We start from the raw sequence: 14,862 nt of genomic DNA on the forward strand, positions 1-14,862 counted from the left end.
CATTTCTTTTTTTAAAAAAATAAATAAATTTATTTATTTATTTATGGCTGCGTTGGGTCTTCGTTGCTGCGCGTGGGCTTTCTCTAGTTGCGGCAAGTGGGGTCTACCCTTCGTTGTGGTGAGCGGGCTTCTCATTGAGGTGGCTTCTCTTGTTGCAGAGCACGGGCTCTAGGCGTGCGGGCTTCAGTAGTTGTGGCACATAGGCTCAGTAGTTGTGGCTCACAGGCCCTAGAGCACAGGCTCAGTAGTTGTGGCTCATGGGCTTAGTTGCTCTGCGGCATGTGGGATCTTCCTGGACCAGGGCTCGAACCCGTGTCCCCTGAATTGGCAGGCAGGTTCTTAACCACACTGCCACCAGGGAAGCCCTAAATGTGCATTTCTTTAATTCAACCAAGCAGCCAAACTAGACTGGGACAGTCTGGCCTCAACTCCAAGTCCTCAGGGATCTACTCTGATTGACTCAATCCAGGAAGCGCTGGTTTAAGCAACTGTTAACTGGATAACAATGTCATATTTCATAAAACTGTTCTCCCTGTGGTAACCAAGAGTGAGACTGAGGTGGTGTTGCCTCTTTCACCCCACCTGGGTTATAGTCTAATAAGTGGGTTTTGGAGGTAATATAAAAACCGTCCATCTTTCCTGGGCTTCTCCCTAACATCCCCCAATCTAGCACAATCAGTACTACTACCACTTTTCTAATGTTCACATTGTATTTATAATATAGTAAAGAATCTATTACCTACCATTCAGCAAGGTATATTTGATCTTAATTTGCTTCAGAAAAGATTTTCCTATAAGAAACTCACTACTGGGCCAACTAACTGTGGACAAGTGTTGAGTTTTTCTAACTGAATACAAAATAACTGTTCCTCTGGTAATCATGGTTGGAGGAGCTGCCTCCAAAATTGAAAACAACTCCAAAACATCAAGGAAGAGAGAATTGTTTAGACACAATTTTGAATCTACTTCAGAGAGAAAGAGAGATTGGGATGAGAAAGGATGGCCATCTAATATTAACCTTAGTTTTATCTTGGGGTAATTTTATCCAATCAACTTTGTACTATTCTGCATTGCTTTAATGTTTCAATAATTACGTGTCAATTTTAAAATCAGAAAAATAATTTCATAATGATAAACATGATAAAAATTTCCAGAGGATTGGGATTGGGCTAAGAGAACTAAAAGGAAATACCTGGGGTGGGAGTGGAGGGCTGGGGAGGAGGAAAGAGTCAAGAAAGTTAAGAAAAGATTTTCAATAAAGAAGTAGTCAGTTTCAAATGCTGTAGAGAGGTCAACTGAAAAAAAGGATAAATAGTTTCCCATTACATTTAGCAATTAGGAATCCTTTGGTCACCTTGGAAAGTCTTAGTTCAGTGACTGGGGAAGGGGTCAAAATATGGCAGCTGAGGAGTTATTGAGAAGAGAGGAAGGCATGATAACAAATTTGAGCAGTGGATGACTGTTAAGTAGTATACATAGTTAGGCACTGCCTCTGGGTGAAGGGTATGAAGAAGATAATAGACCCTAGATGGTCCTTGACCAATGGAATGAGCACTTGGAGTTTGGGTCTATAAGTCAGACCTCAGTTTGTAGAAAAGATATAAATTTGGGGAATTAAGATGATATTCCTGAGGAGAGTAAATTTCAGTTTAAGTGCAGCTGAACAGAGTCCACGAGTAATTTTCTCCTTCAAGTAACATACTTAGAAAATGTCAGAGTCCCAAGGAAGCCAATGTCTGCCCCTCTCCACTGAGTTCCAGACTTACACAGAACAAATACATTGGATGTCTACAGGTATTTCGCAACGAACATATCAAAATGAACTCATTATCTTAAGAAAGTACTCACCTTCTTGCATTCTGATATTGGATTAATAGCCTCACCATCCACCTAATTTTCAAAGTTAGAAATTTCATGGTAATCTTCAATTTCTTCCACACCTAGATGGCCACCAAATGTCCTTGATTTCAATTACTAAATTGCTATCAAATTTTGTCTTATTTTCTGCCCTCTGCCATCTCTGGATATTAGTTCTGGGTCTCATCTTTTCTTACGTGACCAATAAAATGTTTTCACAGTTGGTCTGCAATGTCGACCTTTTCATTTCATTCTCCGTGTGTGTACCTAGAGTCATTCTTACAAAAACTGAAGATCACTTAAGATCTGTTAATTTCTATTCATCACCATTTGAACTACTTTACAAACGTTATCACCACTCTTTCTTACACACCTTATACTCTAACTCCATGCAACTACCTTAGTAAGGTTGTGGCTGGGTCCTAGGATATAAAAGTCTATCTTCTTGGAATTCTTTCACCTTCTCTTTACCTGGAAAACTACTTATCATTAAATGGAGAGTAAGAATGTCATTTATTCTGTGAAGCTTTGAGCTTCTCAGGGGAAAACATGGTGTCTTTTTTTATTTTTGCATCACTCATGACTTGCATAGTACCTGGAAACCAGTAAGAGATAAAAAATTGAATGTTTTTGCTCCACTCTGAGCCCTTGAAGCACAGTCAAAACAGCAACCACTGAATAAGCTTCAGCCAGCTCATCTGAAAAGTCACCAACAGAAGGCAATGTTTCTCTTAACTCCTAACCCCTTTCCTTTTAAAACCATTTGATCATTAAGTTAGGTACCGCTTAAATAAGAGGGTATTTTCCAGGCACTCCACCAGGGGCGGAACACAACGACAAACAATATACATTTCTTGCTCTAGAGGAACTTAGAATCTAGTGTGATTCTCAACTGTTTGCACTTACTCTCATTTCTTTGCCTCTGAACTCCTTGCTAAATATAGCAACTTACTAACAAATGCCTCACCTTATATTTTGGACATTAATCTACAGGGTGGCGTTTGGCTTCTCTACCTCCTCTGGTTTGGGAATATTCTGTAATCTCTAAGAGCTTTCTATTTTAATCCTGGGACGCTATGGGAACACAAATGCAGCTCTAACCCTTGACTGGTGTTGAGGATGGAGAAAAATGGTTTCTCCCTAACCATCTTAGGTTCTCTGGCTGGGACCATATAAATTAGACTGGCAAAAGGCAGATCAACAAGAGAAAAAGAAAAGAGGTTTACTAGCATGTTCATTGTTGGGAGCACCCAGTGATGAATAACACAAAAGGGTGGCTGGAATTTGGGCTTATATACTGTTTTAAGCTAAACAAGGAAAAGGGGTTTGGGGCTTCTGCGAGGAAGAGGAAAGAGATGAGAAGGTGATCAGGGAAAGCATGGTAAACAAGGCTTGTTTGGTAAGGTTTGTCATGCAGATTTAAGTTGGTGCCTTCTCCAGGGATGAGTTGTTAAGAATCCTCCTCTTCCTGGTAGGAGAATAGGAGCCATGGAGCCAGCTCTACAAATGGAAATTTCCTTTGCAAAAGGAAAACTTGTGATCTGTTTTTAGAGCTTTTCTTATATCTGCTAGCTCTCCCATGGCCTTTTGCTCAAAATAATCCATATGCCAAAGAGGCATATTTTGAGGTGGCTTATTCTGGTACCCTTTACTGGTATCCCAGTTTTACCAAACCTGACCCCTTTGAAAATATTTTGAAAAAATGAAAAGAATGTTTCAGTTCCAATCTCTCCTACGAGTTTACTTATTACTCTTGACCCAAGGTACTATTTGTATAGTTTTCTCCACTTGTGTTGGGGCCAATAAGAATGCAATACTGGGGGTCTTACATCCAGACAATACATTTTCAAGCTGTCCTTTCAGGCTTGCAAGTGAGAGATAGAAGACTGAAAAGAGGGATGAGCAGCCAGAGTGAGCTGTCATTTTCAAGAAGGTCATTGAGTTTGTTCAGGCTGCCAAGTTCCTGGGATTGTTCCCAAGCTCCCGAAGTGCTGCTTCAATTTGGCTAGAGACTCCACGCCATAGACTAGGATCTCTGGCTCATACGATGGAACCAAGCCAGATTCCTCTGGGGTTTCAGATGCTCTATGGGTGTTAATTGGGCAACTCAAGAAGTCGCATTCTTGATTTCAGCCTCCTCATTGATATTTTATGGTCAGAAATAAAAGCTGGAAATAGTTTATTATTCTTTGAATACATTATTCAATCTGTGTGAGTTCACTTGAGGCACCTTTATTTTTATTTTTTTAAAACATCTTTATTGGAGTATAATTGCTTTACAATGGTGTGTTAGTTTCTGCTGTAAAACAAAGTGAATCAGCTATATGTATACATATATCCCCATTATCTCCTCCCTCTTGCATCTCCCTCCCACCATCCCTATCCCACCACTCTAGGTGGACACAAGGCACCAGCTGATCTCTCTGTGCTACGCGGCTGCTTCCCACTAGCTATCTATTTTACATTTGGTAGTGTATATATGTCCACGCCACTCTCTCACTTCGTCCCAGCTTACCCTTCCCCCTCCCGGTGCCCTCAAGTCCATTCTCGACGTCTGCATCTTTATTCCTGCCCTGCTCATAGGTTCTTCAGAACCATTTTGTGGTTTTTTTAGATTACATATATATGTGCTAGCATATGGTATTTGTTTTTCCCTTTCTGACTTACTTCACTCTGATGGACTCTCTAGGTCCATCCACCTCACTACAAGTAACTCAATTGCGTTTCTTTTTACGGCTGAGTAATATTCCATTGTATATATGTGCCACATCTTCTTTATCCATTCATCTGTCGACAGACACATAGGTTGCTTCCATGTCCTGGCTGTTGTAAAAGAGCTGCAATGAACATTGTGGTACATGACTCTTTTTGAATTATGGTTTTCTCAGGGTAGATGCCCAGTAGTGGGATTGCTGGGTCATATGGTAGTTTTATTTTTAGTTTTTTAAGGAACCTCCAGACTGTTCTCCATAGTGGCTGTATCAGTTTACATTCCCACAACAGTACAAGAGGATTCTCTTTTCTTCACACCCTCTCCAGCATTTATTGTTGTAGATTTTTTTGATAATGGCCATCTGGCCAGTGTGAGGTGATAACTCATTGTAGTTTTGATTTGCATTTCTCTAATGATTAGTGATGTTGAGCATTCTCTCATGTGTTTGTTGGCAATCTGTGTATCTTCTCTGGAGAAATGTCTATTTAGGTCTTCTGCGCATTTTTGGATTGAGTTGTTTGATTTTTTGGTATTGAGCTGCATGAGCTGCTTGTATATTTTGGAGATTAATCTTTTGTCTGTTGCTTCATTTGCAAATATTTTCTCCCACTCTGAGAGTTGTCTTTTCATCTTGTTTATGGTTTCCTTTGCTGTGCAAAAGCTTTTAAGATTCTTAGGTCCCATTTGTTTATTTTTGTTTTTATTTCCATTTCTCTAAGAGGTGGGTCAAAAAGGATCTTGCTGTGATTTATGCCATAGAGTGTTCTGCCTATGTTTTCCTCTAAGAGTTTGATAGTGTCTGGCCTTACATTTAGGTCTTTAATCCATTTTCAATTTATTTTTGTGTATGGTGTTAGGGGGTGTTCTAAATTCATTCTTTTACATGTAGCTGTCCAGTTTTCCCAGCACCACTTATTGAAGAGGCTGTCTTTTCTCCATTGTATATTCTTGTCTCCTTTATCAAAGATAAGGTGACCATATGTGCATGGGTTTACCTCTGGGCTTTCTATCCTGTTCCACTGATCTATATTTCTGTTTTTGTGCCAGTACCATACTGTCTTGATTACTGTAGCTTTGTAGTATAGTCTGAAGTCAGGAAACCTGATTCCCCCAGCTCCGTTTTTCTTTCTCAAGATTGCTTTGGCTATTCGGGGTCTCTTGTGTTTCCATACAAATTGTGAAATTTTTTATTCTAGTTCTGAGAAAACTGTCACTGGTAGTTTGATAGGGATTGCATTGAATCTGTTGATTGCTTTGGATAGTACAGTCATTTTCACAATGTTGATTCTTCCAATCCAAGAACATGGTATATCTCTCCATCTGTTTGTATCATCTTTAATTTCTTTCATCAGCATCTTAAATTTTTCTGCATACAGGTCTTTTGTCTCCTTAGGTAGGTTTATTCCTAGGTATTTTATTCTTTTTATTGCAATGGTAAATGGGAGTGTTTCCTTAATTTCTCTTTCTGATCTTTCCTTGTTCATTTATAGGATGCAAGAGATTTCTGTGCATTAATTTTGTATCCTGCTACTTTACCAAATTCATTGATTAGCTCTAGTAGTCTCCTGGTAGCATCTTTAGGATTCTCTATGGATAGTATCATGTCATCTGCAAAGAGTGACAGTTTTACTTCTTTTCCGATTTGGATTCCTTTTATTTCTTTTTCTTCTCTGATTACTGTGGCTAAAACTTCCAGAACTATGTTGAATAAGAGTGGTAAGAGTGGGCAACCTTGTCTTGATCTTAGTGAAAATGGTTTGTTTTTCACCATTGAGAAGGATGTTGGCTGTGGTTTTGTCATATATGGCCTTTATTATATTGACATAAGTTTCCTCTATGCCTACTTTCTGGAGGGTTTTTATCCTAAATGGGTGTTGAATTTTGTTGAAAGCTTTCTCTGCATCTACTGAGATGATAATATGGTTTTTATTCTTCAGTTTGTTTATGTGGTGTATCACACTTTTTGATTTGCAGATATTGAAAAATCCTTGCATCCCTGCGATAAATTCCACTTGATCACAGTGTATGATCCTTTTAATGTATTGTCAGATTCAGTTTGCTAGTATTTTGTTGAGGATTTTTGCGTCTATGTTCAAAAATCTGTACTCCAAAAACTGTAAGATGCTGATGAAAGAAATCAAAGATAACACAAACTGATGGAAAGATATACCATGGTCTTGGAATGCAAGAATCAATATTGTCAAAATGACTATACTACCCAAGGAAATCTACAGATTCAATGAAATCCCTATCAAATTACCAATGGCATTTTTCACAGAACTAGGACAAAAAAATTTTAAATTTGTATGGAGACACAAAAGACCCCGAATAGCCAAAGCAATATTAAGAAAGAAAAACGGAGTAGGAGGAATCAGGCTCCCTGACTTCAGACAATACTACAAAGCTATAGTCATCAAAACTGTATAGTACTGGCACAAAAACAGAAATATAGATCAGTGGAAGAGGATAGAAAGCCCAGAAATAAACTCACAAACCTATGGTCAACTAATCTATGAAAAAGGGGGCAAGAATATACAATGGAGAAAAGACAGTTCTCTTCAATAAGTGGTGCTGGGAAATCAGAACAGCCACATGTAAAAAGAAAAGTGAAATTAGCATGCTCTCTAACACCATACCCAAAAATGGATTAAAGGCCTAAATGTAAGACTGGATACTGTAAAACTCTTAGAGGAAAATATAGGTAGAACACTCTTTGACATAAATCTCCGCAATATCTTTTTTGAGCCATCTCCTAGAGTAATGAAAATAAAAACAAAAATAAACAAATGGAACCTAATTAAACTCAAAAGCTTTTGCACAGCAAAGGAAACCAAACTAAAATACAACACACAGAATGGGAGAAAATATTTGCAAATGATGCTACTGACAAGGGATTAACATCCAAAATTTACAAACATCTTATTTACAAGCAGCTCAATATATATATATATAAAACCAATCAAAAAATGGGCAGAAGACTTAAATAGACATTTCTCTAAAGAAAACATACAGATGTCTTAGAGGCACATGAAAAGATGCTCAACATTGTTAATTATTAGAGAAATGCAAATCAAAACTACAATGGGATATCACCTCACATAAGTCAGGTGATATCACCTTATCACCTCATAAGTCAGAGTGGCCATTATTAAAAAGTCTACAAGTAACAAATGCTGGAGAGGGTGTGGAGAAAAGGGAACCCTCTTACACTGTTGGTGGGAATGTAAATTGGTATAGCCACTATGGAGAACAGTATGAAGGTTCCTTAAAAAACTAAATACAGAGCTACCACATGATCCAGAAATCCCACTCCTGGGCATATAGCTGGAGAAAACCATTGTTCAAAAGAATACACACATCCCATTGTTCATTGCAGTGCTGTTTACAATACTGCAGCCATAGAAGCAACATAAATATCCATTGACAGATGAATGGATAAAGAAGATGTGGTACATATATGCAATGGAATATTACTCAGCCATTAAAAAGAATGAAATTATGCCATTTGCAACAACATGGATGGACCTGGAGATGATCATACTAAGGGAAGTAAGTCAGACAGAGAAAGACAAATATCATATGATATTGCTTATATGCGGAATCTAAAAAAAATGATAAAAATGAATTTATTTACAAAACAGAAACAGACTTAGAGAATGGACTTATGGTTACAGCAGGGAAGTGCTGAGGGAAGGGAAAAATTGGGAGGTTGGAATTGACATATACATCCTGCTATATTTAAAACAGGTAACCAACAGAGACCTACTGTATAGCACAGGGAACTCTGCTCATTATTCTGTAATAATGTAAGTGGGAAAAGAATTTGAAAAAGAAACATATATGTATATAACTGAATCACTTTGCTGAAACTAACACCTAAAACTAACACAACATTGTTAATCAACTATACTCCAATATAAAATAATTTTTTTAAAAGAAGACCTTTAAAGCCTAGATAAGATAGAAAGAAATTTACAGATCAATGTAGAATAGATCTAGAAATATATAATCCAGGGTTCCCTGATCTGTATCAATTGGTTCGTGTGTCATTAGGAACTTCATATGCAAAAATTTACACAGGAAGGAAATAATGACGATGACCTACAAAACCCAGATTTGTTTGATTCTTTATTTTGTGTATGAACATTTCATTGTTCCAGCACTGTTTATTGAAAAGACTAGTCATTCTCTATTGAATTGTCTTTGGCCTTTGTTAAAAAAAATCAGTTGATTAGAAAACTATTTTCCATAGATAACTAATAAGAACCTGCTGTATAGCACGGGGAACTCTACTTCACTTTGCTGTACAGTAGAAACTAACATAACATTGTAAAATAAATATACCCCAATTAAAAAAAAAAACTACTTCCCCAAACCATAGTACTTATCATGTAGTATTGTAGTTGTTAGTTTACATCTCTGATCCTGCCTTGAATTCAGGACAGGGAAAACTGCCTAGATCACTACTATAACTCTCACAGCATCTTGAAGTAGATGTTTAATAAATATGAATGCTAAAAAAGGGGCAGCCAAAAGAGCTAAAGGCTTGAATGCTCAAAGTCTTCCTTTACTTTTTAAATTTGTTTTGTCTCTCTCTCTCTCTCTCTCTTTCTCTCTCTCTCTTTCTCTCTCTCACTGAATTTCACAGCCTGGAAGGCGTCCAGGCATCTATAATTCCTCCTTCTTCTTTGCCCCAGTTCTCCATCACCAACCTTGCTGACACTGCCTCCAAATGCTTCTTGCGTCCATCACTTTCTTCCCATCTTTGGTATCTCTGCCCTAAATCACTATATGACAGCTTCATAATGCCACCTTCCTCTTTAGCTGCCAGTGTGATCATAGCCAAAACAGAAAATAAATTATATCATGTTCTTGCTTGATATTCTATGATGGCTCTTTATCATCAACAGGGCAAAGTCCAAGGACAGGTATGGTTCATTAGTGGACACTGTCAGGGCTCAGCCCAGATCTCCTTGAATCCCTTCTGCTCTTTCTAAGTACCTATCCCTCACACCAGCTTCTACATGCTTTGCTTCTAAGGGCCACACTGTAGAATCTCTCTGGAGGACTGCCCTGCATGAATGGAGCCTTTGTGCCCACTGGTTCAGAGAGCCAGAAGTGTTAGGGCAGCCTATCTACTGACTGAAACAAGAGTAGGGAAACCCAGCCCTCTTGCCTCAAGTAAAGACAAACTTTGAGATGTAACTTACACTCCAGAGTGCCTCTGCAGGATCAAGTTAAGGCTAGGACTTTGCCTGATATCACATTCCTACTTGGTATACTACTTATCTATTGTGCATAACAAATCCGCCTCCTCCCCCCAAATTAATGGCTTAAAACAACAAATATTTATTATCTCATACAGTATCTGAGGGTCAGGAATCTGGGGGCAGCTTACCTGGCTGCAGTCATGTAGTCAGCTGGTGCTCAATTGTCCGATGAAGGTGGAGAATGTGCTTCCAAGATCACTCACATGGCTGTTGGCAGGAGGCCTCAGTTCCCTGCCAGATGGGTCTCTCCGTAGGGTTGCTTACATGACATGGCAGTTATCTTCTCCCAAAGCAAATGATCCAACAGAAGGAGGGAGCTGGTAAGTAAACAAGAGAGCACCCAAAACAGAACCTAATCTCAGAAGGGTCATTGCCATCACTTCTGCTAGAAGTTATTGGTCACACAAATCAGTCTTGATACAATGTAGGAGGGGACTGCAAAAAAAAGGTACCAGGTAGAGGGGATCACTGGGGACCATCTTGGATACGGGCTACCACAGGTGGCTTCTTCTCCTTCTCTATCCTGCTCCTCCCATTCTCTTATCAGATTTTCCTAGCATTCCTTCTTAATGAATCACTTCCACCTAAATCCTGGTCTCAGGTACTGCTTCTGTGGAGCCCAGCCTAAGACATCCTGCAAAGTCATCCATGATATCGTCCTTGTCTCTTTCTCCAACTTCACCTCTTGCCAACAAATGCTGTGTCCTAAATGCAGCAGCAATATTAGAATGTTGCTTGAAATTATCTGTACATGGCATGTGATCTTTCTATGCCCTTCCTCAGAGTCTTAGTCATCTTTTAATCGCTCTCACTTGCTACCATTAGATATTTGTTGAATGAATGAATGAATGAGTGCATACATCTTAAAGTACTCTCTGTCCTTCATTGGCTATTGCAGGATAGGTAGAGGAAAGGACATGAGGCTTTGTTCTGTCACTTTGGGCAAGTTGGAGAATTTCACCATGCCCTCCAAACTCTGGGAAAGGAAAATAAGAAAATCTATTCATTCATTTATTCATTCAACAAATATTTATTAAAAGTTTATTGTGTGCCTGTACTTTCCTGAGCACTGGAGAGGTAACAGTGAAACAAAGAGACTAAAAGTTACCTTCAGAGGTTTACATTCTAGAGGAGGAAATAGTAACAGCTAAAAAGAATTGGGGTTTACCATGTCCCAGGCACTGTCATGTGGATAGATACAGATAGATAGATGATAGATAGGTAGATACCTGTATCTATATATCTCACTTCATTTAATTCTTACACAACACTTAAAGAATCTAACTTTCTTGAATTCTGACACATTAGGTAATTCTCATTATTATTTTCATTTTGCATATAAGAAGAATAATACACAGAGAGTAAATAATAGACCTGGAGTTCAATCCCAAGTAGTAGTACTAAAGAAATAATTATGTATGACACAGTAAAAACTGTAAGGCAGACTTTTTTCAGGGGACTACTGCAATGAGGGTTTGTAGAGGGGAGAGAGATGGGGCTTAATTCTGAATACAACAAAGATAAGTAGATTTATAGCCAAGGATCAGGGCAGGAGTCAGTGGATGAAAAATTATTAAAAAGGAACTTCAGGGCTAGGGAAATTTTGGCTAAACTGACTTCATAGGATTTTTGCTGAAGACAGGCCAGAGTGATAAGATATGAAGAGTGGAGGATGAGGAATTTGATCAGATATCAAGGGTGGGGGATTTTTTTTACTAAATTGACCCAGCAGGATTCTTGCTAAAACTGGGCTAAATGGGCCCAGGACAGAGCCCAAGGGCAAGGTCCAATCAGAAAGAGGACTCAGAAATAGCTTGACATGAGTTAGGTCAAAGGGAGAGTCTTTCAGAAGCATTTCAGAACCCATTATTCTTGTCTACTCTGCTCAGTGAGTGTAAGTGAAACTGAGCAGGACCCTGTGGGGCTCCTGGGCACGGGAGCCTTTCTGTTTAGCCTCCATGACCTTCCCTGAGTTCCAAAGGGCAGGTTCAAACAGTTGCTAATCAGAGGAGGGAGGAGCAGTCAAGAAACAACAGTGAAGCCTTGGGGCAGGTCCTGGTTCACCTCAAGGGATACACATAACAATATCTTTGAGCTCTTTACAGAACTAAAACCCCCAACAAATGGAAGATGTCAGCATTCTTCATTCCAGAGAAGACCACCTGAGGCCAGATTAAAGAAACCAGAGAAGCTCATCAAGAGATCACCTGAGACCAGATTAAAGGAGTACAGGCCCTGCACACACCCTAATCCTATAAACAACCCCACCCTTGAACCATTGCTATAAAACTCCTCACCAACCTCCCCTGGGTTGGGACATACAGTTTCTCAGGACATGAGTCCGCTGTGTCTCCACTTTGCCTGGCAAAGCAATAAAGCTATTCTTTTCTTCTTCACCCCAAACTCTGTCTCTGAGATTCAATTTGGTCCCGGTGCACAGAGGCTGAGCTTTCGGCATCAGAAGAGCATGAAAAATGCCTTGACATGGCAATACTAGTTGCAAACCTGTCTGCCTATCTGGTTTCCCTCGTCCTACAACGTGTCTCCTTCAAAATTCTGAAAACGGAAAATAATGAAACTGTGCTGATTATCTAGTTTACCTAGAATAAAACTGTCACTTTGAGCGGGAATCACCTAAGAGGCAATGCAGTGAAGAGGCTGAAGTGAGAGTCAGGACTCAGGCTGAGCCAGAACCTGTACCGTAGTGGGGTCCATGTCCTCATCTCTATGATACCATGCTGAGAAATGTGGTTCTAAGATTCTTTCCTCTAGTCCCTTGATAGCAACCTTAACGGTCTAGCTCTTAAGATCCCATCACTTTTACAGCATGTAATCTTGCATTATTTTTATCAGCCTACATACCTCGTCTCCCCTGCTTGACGATAAGCCCTGTGTACAATGAATGCTCCCTTACACACCATGATATGCCATATAAACCATGCCATCCTGGGCGTGTCTTACCATAGGGAATGAGTCTCTATATCCAGGGAATTCCCTCGCAAAGGCTCCTTCAAGATCACAGAGGGAATGAATAAAAGAGTCAAGATTTAGATGCAGGCCTGCCCCATCCCAAGGCTGGCACTTTCAATACACACCCAGTGACTCAGGAAAGAACAATTGCTTAAATAGAATTCTTCTGGCTCAGTGTATCATTCCTGAAAACCTATTTCAAATATTTCTCCATCAGCCACACACACACACTCACTCACAAGTTCAACACATTTACTTTTCAAAACACCCCAGACGGTGTATCTCACATTGATATCTATCCTCCTGTGAGCAAGCTAGGTTCCTGACCCAGATTCTCAGCTTGAAAACACCATGGGGATATACTACAGAGAAGTTAAAAAACAACAACAAGATTTTACCAATATTGATACTTTTTCTTTAGACTCATGGGAATTCATTGCATTGTTCCTAGCATGCCTTTATGTTTTAAACTACTAAATAATTATTTTTTTTAAAAAAGCACAGGGAGGCATTTTTCCCCACGGATATCAGTTTCATTGAAGATTCATGTAGTTTCAACTTCCCAGTGATACCCTAGTTCCCACAAGTCTATAAGAGTTGGGGTCCCAGCAGGAAATATAACATGCTCAGAAGGGGTAAATGAGGAGAATTTACAGAAGCAACCACGTAGAAAATAGTGGGCAGAGATAAGGGAAATTAATGAGGGTGATGTGGCACCTTAAGACTAGTATTAGTGGAGTTTGGGTCTTTGGAGCACAAGCCACCCATTCTCCTTACTTGGCCCCCACAATAAACCCTTCTATGCTATTTAAAAAAAAAAGAGACTAGTATTAGCAAGAAGCCATTAGCACCTTGAGTGTGAAAGAGTAAGTGGGGGAGTGTGTAGGGTGACCTAGTGAGCCATGGAGAGACCTCCAGAGAGGAGCCCAACCTCTAACCATCTGTAGCCTGAGCAGGGTGGGGAGGGGTAGATAACTCTCTCATTCCACCTTCCCATCTCTTGCTGGTGCTTCCCATTGGCCTTACACAACCAGGAGGCTAGGTGATGCAGATTCCAGGGCACAGGGCAGGGTGAAGATTGGAGAGAGATGTGGAGAGGCAAAGTGAGACTCTAGCTCAGAAGCCAACCTCTTTTGCCTGGTGCCCAGCTCTTCAGAAGTCAGATGTCAGAAAAGGGACAGTCGAGGCTGAATGCAGAGTATGATATGTCTGCTATTCTGGGTGTGAACAAGCATCCATTTGGTTAAAATAGGAAATCTCCTCTTCAGTAACTAATGGTTGGATGGATACATTAGCTTTGCTTTTCATAAAGGGGAAAAGTCAATCAACAAGGTATAGAAGAGAAAGAAGTGAATCAAATGCTATAATTAGGAAGCATAACCGAAACAGTCGTGCATTTAACATCTGAAAATTCAAATATGTTGCTTGGGTGGCCAAAGGGGAAAAGAGAACTTAAGTAATGTAGGAAATTCTGTCCACCACACACTGCATAAGCTAGATTTCATCGTGGAATACTGAATTAAAGTCCTCCGAAAAATCTAGTAACTTAGTAACTTTTGTTTCTGTCCATAAAAAATCTTAAATGCTTAATAATGCCCTCAGAAGGTCACAAATAAGTAGCCCTTGATTATACAAAGAAATAAAAATCTAAATAATTATTTGCCATTCAGTCATAAGAACCAAGGGTAGGACTTTAATATTGGATGGGTTTGAACTCCTCTAGAACACTCTTGGGGTTAACTAGTGAACTCTGATCTCAAAACCAGCATAGATTATGTTGTGCTGTAGTAACAGATATCTCCCAAACTTCAGGGGCTTAAACAAATAAGGGTTTATTTCTCTTTTTCCAGCTTTATTGAGGTATAACTGACAAATAAAAGGTATATATATTTAAGGGGTATAACATGATGATTTAATATACGTATACATTGTGAAATGATTACTATCATCATAATCAAGTTAAGTAACACATCCATCACCTCACATAATTACCTTGTTTTTGTTTGTTAAGAACACTTAAGATCTACTCTCTTAGCAAATTTCAAGTATACT

General features: G+C 39.3%; 1 protein-coding gene across 1 annotated transcript in view; it reads right to left on the reverse strand.

Annotated features, from left to right (window-relative positions):
• HS3ST4 (heparan sulfate-glucosamine 3-sulfotransferase 4) overlaps positions 1 to 14,862 on the reverse strand; it is a 743,578-nt gene that overhangs the window by 540,918 nt on the left and 187,798 nt on the right. The window contains exon 4 of the mRNA XM_073792188.1: positions 9,969 to 10,157. The gene's annotated coding sequence lies outside the window, so the exon portion shown is untranslated. The remainder of the gene's footprint in view (positions 1 to 9,968; positions 10,158 to 14,862) is intronic.

This window comes from Tursiops truncatus, chromosome 15 (assembly GCF_011762595.2).
Source record: "Tursiops truncatus isolate mTurTru1 chromosome 15, mTurTru1.mat.Y, whole genome shotgun sequence".
Classification (NCBI taxonomy): Eukaryota; Metazoa; Chordata; class Mammalia; order Artiodactyla; family Delphinidae; genus Tursiops; species Tursiops truncatus.